Source organism: Echinops telfairi, unplaced genomic scaffold (assembly GCF_000313985.2).
Source record: "Echinops telfairi isolate 266 unplaced genomic scaffold, ASM31398v2 ScPeMD7_9;HRSCAF=40, whole genome shotgun sequence".
Classification (NCBI taxonomy): domain Eukaryota; kingdom Metazoa; phylum Chordata; class Mammalia; order Afrosoricida; family Tenrecidae; genus Echinops; species Echinops telfairi.
Genome location: NW_022103906.1, coordinates 45967481 through 45973791, shown reverse-complemented (window position 1 = coordinate 45973791; position 6311 = coordinate 45967481). Strand labels below are relative to the sequence as shown.

The following is a 6311-nucleotide window of genomic DNA, read 5'->3' as shown; positions in this document are numbered from 1 at the left end:
CCTTTCCTCTCCTGGTTTTAATTTTATCTGTCACACGTAATCAGGTCAGTACTTTAGAGTGGCCCACCATCCCAGTGTACAGGAGACTGAGAGTCCTATTCAGAATGTGAGACTCTCAGTGCTTGAGAGAAGAGCAGACTTGGTGGTTGGTTGGTTATCAAGGTTGATCTTTAAAAAGAATCCTAAACTTGTTTTCCCTTCCCCCTTCATGAGTTCTGAAGGCACAGCTTCCCAGGTCTGCAGCACTTTGGTGGCTTTACACTTTTAAAACAGTGCTGATTTCAAACATGTTTCCTGAACTATTTAGTAGCATATCGGAGAGGGCAGTTGTGGATTGGAGATTCTAACTCCCTTGGCAGTGCGGGAACCGCTAGTCTAGCCCTCACCGAAGGAAACTTGGCAATCCCTGAACACTTCAGTGCTACCGAGACCCAGAGTGAGAGGACATTTCATGAGAAAATGAGCGTATTCTCTCCTTGCGGTCTGGAGATGCTGTGTACAGTATATGCTTCTTTGAGTATGTAAACTCATTAGGGAATTTTGGATCCAGCCAATATTTTGTTCTAGGTAAACAACATCAAAGATCTCCCCTCCTATTTGCTTGCAGATAACTAAGAGAATATATCACCTCCATGATTCTAATCAGTCCACACTCTTCTTGGCTTGGTCGAGCAGGAGGTAGAAGCGAAGGAATGAAGGCAGAGGCTGAGAAAGAGAACAAGAAAGAGATGCAAGACCACTGCCCAGAGTTAATCCTGACTTGCAACGATGGGCTGGGCCAACTCTCTCGAGTGGCTCTGGCTGCCCCCAAAGAAAAGGATTAGAAATAAAGCCTTAAATTTTTTTTCTTAAATAAAAATAAAGCCTTAAAAAGTGTTGTAGAGCAGTTAAGCCAAAGGCAATCAATGAGGTCATGTAATCCAAATTCTTAGTAACTTAGATGATTGACTGAGGTATCTACTAATAACCTCCAGTAATAATAGCTAATGTGTATTAAAGATTTCCTATGCACTCCGGCTCTGTCCTATACTTAACATGCAGTACTTCTTTAATCTTCCAGGCGGCCCTGAGTGGAAGGATCCAGTATAATCCCCACTGTGCAGAGAAAGAGGAACGAAGGCAGAGCCATTGAGTGGCAGAATCCAGACGCACACAAGGCAGAGCCCCAAACTCATGTTGTTCATCACTGTGCTATTTCTTGCCTCTGGGGCGGGTGCGTGGAATGGCCCTCTGTTCTCTGTGTACTGTGTATTTTAAGCTGTCGAAAAGTGGTACCAGCTGGAGAGCAGGGCTGATATCCGATCTTCAGTAGGAATTGAACTTTGCTCTCACAATATTGAAGAAACGTCACATTGGACAGCCAGATGCTCTAAACAAACACTCTCCCCAAACTACGGGGCCTGGACTTTGCATTTTTTCTTCAATGTGACTCGGGAAAGCAGGCGAATTTCTATGTCTGCTGTAAACAAGTTCTGGTTGCTTGATAGTTTTGTTTGTGTGCTTGTTTTAAAGGGAAGGGACTTAATAGCATTGCTCCTAAAATCTATACTTCAATCAAAGGTCACCTTTGAAGGCGGGCATTAAAATATGGGGGGAGGGGAGATGAATGACTAAATGATCAATCTGGGGCTAAGTAAAAACAAGCCTAACATCTTCTGTTTAGATTAAAAGGGTATTGAACAAACCTCACCTTAAAATGTAATACATCTTCCTGTATGCAGTCTGATTTGAATGCAGATTGGGTCTATCAGCATGAGCTGGGAAGTCTGCAGGCCATCGCAGGCAGGATGCAAAATGTGTCTGAGACACTGGCTCCCCAAAGCAAAGGCAAGCGTGCATGGGTACTGGCTTTTCCTTTCCTGTGCTCTACAAAAACACAAACAAATTTACCTTGGTAGGGGCAGCTTTTCATTTAACATTGGGTCTCTTTGTATTTGCAGGTCAAATAGGGACACATACGCTCCCTGCAAGGAGGAAAGTGAGCGGCAATGTATTTTTAGCATTGGTTGGAAATGCTTTCAGCTGAAGACATTCTGCAGGATCCAGGCTATTTCACTCAAGGCCAAAGCACTTGCAGATAACGTCACCTGGAGTTTCAGAACATCCCCCTGAGAGTCTGCAAGTAGTGGCCCCTTCTGCCATTCTCCATCCCTAGGCTTGTGCAAACTTTCATTCCCCACTGAAACCAAGCAAAAAAATCATTGCAACGAAAGATAGATGAGAAACATCTGTGAAACACGAGAAATGAAGCAAGCTAGAGCTCCCTTGGTACTTTGAGAGGAAGCACATCCAGTACGAGGGGATGGAGTATGCCCCTGCAGTTTGAAGATGAGCTATGGAAAGGGAGCCACTGGCCCTTTGTGAAAGGTAACCCGAGGTACGAGCCACCCTCCAGGACATGCGAATTCTAGTCGATCGCAGCGTCTACACACTCCTCAAAGGATGGCAGGTGCAGTGTACAAGCTGTAAAACCATAAAAGGCAACCCCACTGGGAGAGTTTCAGTTGTGTTGTTAGGTGCCATCAAGACAGTTTTGGCTCATAGCGACGACGGTGCTCTGTACAACACAATGACAACGACACCGGCTGGGCCGGCACCATCCTCAGAGTCACTGCTGTGCTTGGGACCCTCATTACAAGCACTGTGCCGGTCCGTTTCTTTGGAGGTCTTCTTTCTCACCGGATGCTCTACGGAGCATGATACCTTTCCCAGGGACTGGGCCCTCCGACCACATATTCTAAGTGAAAAAACAAGTAAGTTAGGGGGTTTCAGTCACAGTCCTGAAATTTAACGACTTTATGCATGAGTTTTGATGACAGTGAGATAAATGGTTGAAAATCTTGCTTGTGTCTCCACATAGTTTGAAAAATATTTCTTTAAAAAAAACGTTAAATAAATAACATAGGGATACTGGACCCTCCCTGTTGAACACTGTGTTCCTAAAGTTTTTTTTAATGTTTACAATGATATAAAAAATTTCATAAAGCATAACATATCATTGGAAACAAAGTTCTCCCACAGAACTATACATTGGATTATTACAGTCTCAGGAACCCATAAAAGCAGTTCTGCTTTGTCTTAAAAAGTCCCTGTGAGTCAACATGACTTGAGATGGCAGTGAGTTTTTGGGCAGCAAGACACGTTTCCTTTGTGTCCTTTATGATACCTTTACTCTTATAGCAAAATAGTTCCTGTATGGAGAACAACAAAACCTGAACTCCTACCTGCTCTCGTTTATCCAGTTTGATGGATGAGAGGATTCCTTGAAATAATGCTATGTAAATATTAATGCCAAAACATAAGACTGACGATATATCTTTACTACTCATCTGCGGTTGTGACATAATCTGGTGTCAACTTGTGGAGGGATGGAGTCTAGCCTGTCAATCAGGTCGCAGCTTGATGACCTCATTTGGACATGCCACAGAGATGAATAGCTCACTAGAGGCCAGATACACTTATACTCTCTGCTTCACTTGTCTTCCTCTGTACAAGCCACATGGAGCTAGGCTGATGGCAGCCAGAGGCTTGGAGCTGGAGAAGCCCCATGGAAACCCACACCAGCACTGAGATGCTTCCACTGCCACTGGATCCACAAGACTTTCCACTCACTGGCCTGTGATCTTCCTGAATTCAGCATCATTGCATGTGTTTCGTGAGTCTGAAGAGGACTTTATAGATTGGTATTAGACATATGGGCTAATACCAGACTCATGGACCTGATCTGGACTGGGGTGGGAGGTTTTCTCAATATTCAATTGCTCTTGTATATAAAGTTCTTTCTTATACACATGTGAGTGTCTATGAATTTGTTTCTCTGGACAACCCAGACTAACACTTCATCCAACTAATATGTGTAGGGCATTTGGATAAGAAATAACTTTAGGAGACAACTGACCCTAACCTCTAAATAAAGGGGTAGAAATAAAGCTTTGGTCCTCTGATAAGTTAAAAATATTTTTTCTATTTCTGAAATCTTCAAGTTGATGGAGTCTAGAAAGTAGCTTGCAGACACCTTTGCTTTATACCTTTGTCCTGTAAGGTCAGGAGCTATTCAGGTACCAAGAACAATTTAAGGAAGCCCTTCCCTTCCTCTGTTCAGTAATAATTGTTCTATTGTCTTAGTGGTTTTCTAATTAGTTATATTTAACAGTTAATTTTCATTTTGAAACTAAACTACTAAGTACTAATTTATTCATTAAGGTTTGGGATTTTCTTCCACTGTGGAATATATATATATATATATATAACAAATTATGTATAATTTGGTTTATTTTTAAGTTTTTTGTGTGTTGTTTTATTTTGCTTATTTGCTTTTACAACATGTTTTGCATGATATACAACCTAAATAAAAATATACCACAGGGTTGGGTGGAAATATTTTAGGAGGTAGCCTCTAATAGTTTGGTTTTGATACGGCATTGACATAGCCACATTACCCACTGCTTATCATTACGGTGCCACAGACTATGCCTCTGAAAAATCATTGCGTTTGACTGGAACCAAACTTTCAGGGTTTTCTCATCAGTTTTCGTACTCAGTGTCTTCCTGGTGAGATCCCCTAAGGGATGCTGCAGTGGCCGTTGGGTGCCATGGAGTTGATTCGGACTCACAGTAACCAGGTGTTTTATTCATTTTAAATCTCCTGTATATATATCATTAAATCAGTGACAGAGATTATAGAAGAGTGTTGGGTCTCCTTTTGGTATCCGTGGAAATTCAAAATGCTCCTATTATCTGCCCAATGGTAGGTCCCTTGGCCTGCTAGCCTGCACCCTGACTGGTGGGTAAAGTAGGGCGTGATGAGTGACACACTCCCAGCGACAACACCCGCTAGGCCTAAAAAGTCTCCTACAAATGCACACCCATGTTCACTGCAACACTGTTCAAAATGGAAAACGAGAGAAACAAATCCTAATGCCCAGCAGTAGAACAATGGAAAAGTAAACTCTGGCAAACAAACACAACCCACAATGAAAAACTAAACAACATTAAAGAGTAACAATGAATCTTAGAAATACCTTAGAAGACATTATGATGAATGAAATAAGTCAAGAACAAAAGGACATTTTCTATAAGACCACTATTGTAAAAAGTCAAGAAAACCCTGAGGGTACATACGGGAAGAGGGTGGGGGGGAATGGGGAATGGGGAGCTGATAGCATGGATGGCTGTACAACCCCACTCACTGGGATCAAACAACAGAATTGTACATGAATGGATATATTGGATTGTGCAAGATAGGGCAAAAATAAATAAATAAGGGTTCCTGGGGGGTAGGGTCAGGTGGTTGGGGGATAAAGGAGAGCTGATATCAACGAGGTCAAGAAGAAAGAAAATGTTTTGAAACATTGTGGTAGCAATTGTAGACTACTGCTGAACTATGGAAAGTTAGGATATTTGTAAGATCTCCCAATAAAATGATTATATATTTTAAATAAAAAGTCAAGTAAAGGTTTTCACAGTTAAAGAAATGTTATTTGATGATTATCAGAGGAAGGAAGGAGCCCTGGTGGCAGTGTGGTTACGTGTTGGGCTACGATCCACATGGTGGGCAGTTTGAAACCACCAATAGCTCCTGGGGAAAAAGACTGGGCTTTCTACGCCCACAAACAGTTACAGTTTCACTCACCCACAGCGGGGCGCTGTGAGTCATCACTGACTCAATGTCATTGAGTTTGGTTTTATCAGAGAAAGGAGAAGATGGGAGGGAAGGAAGTCACTGACTAGACTGATGTTGACCTGGGTAAGGGGAAAGCAATATACAATAAGCAGTTTAGCAAAAAAACATGACAGACGCAGAAGAATGAAACTAGGTCCATGTCTCTCCCCATGTACAAAGATGAACTCAAGATAGATTAAAGACCTAAATGTAAATTCTAGAGCTATAAGGTTCATCAAGGAGAAAACTGAGATAAACTTAAGGGTACAGTCGCAGGGCAGACATAGATCACCATGCGTAGCAAAGAAAGCAGACACAGTGGGAGACAAAATGAAGACTGAGACTATTAAAAACAAAACACTTGTGTACATCTAAGACTCATCAAAAGACTAAAACTAGAGCCCACAAAACTTTAGCAAAGACAAAATGGACAAGGTTCTAATTACCCAAATCCACAGAACTCTGCAGCACCTCATTAAGAGAATAACGAATGACCCAATTAAAAAGTGGGCAAACCGGCTATCAAAAGATATAGCGTCTGGGGTCTTAAAAGCTTGAAGGTAAACAAGCAGCCATCTAGCTCAGAAGCAACAAAGCCCACATGGTACGATCGTTGAAGACAAATGGGTGCATAAGCAAATGTGGTGAA

The 6311-nt window shown here is 42.0% G+C and overlaps 1 pseudogene; it reads right to left on the bottom strand.

Moving 5' to 3' along the window:
• Nucleotides 1-6311, bottom strand: part of LOC101658922 — a 70569-nt pseudogene continuing 64258 nt past the window's right edge.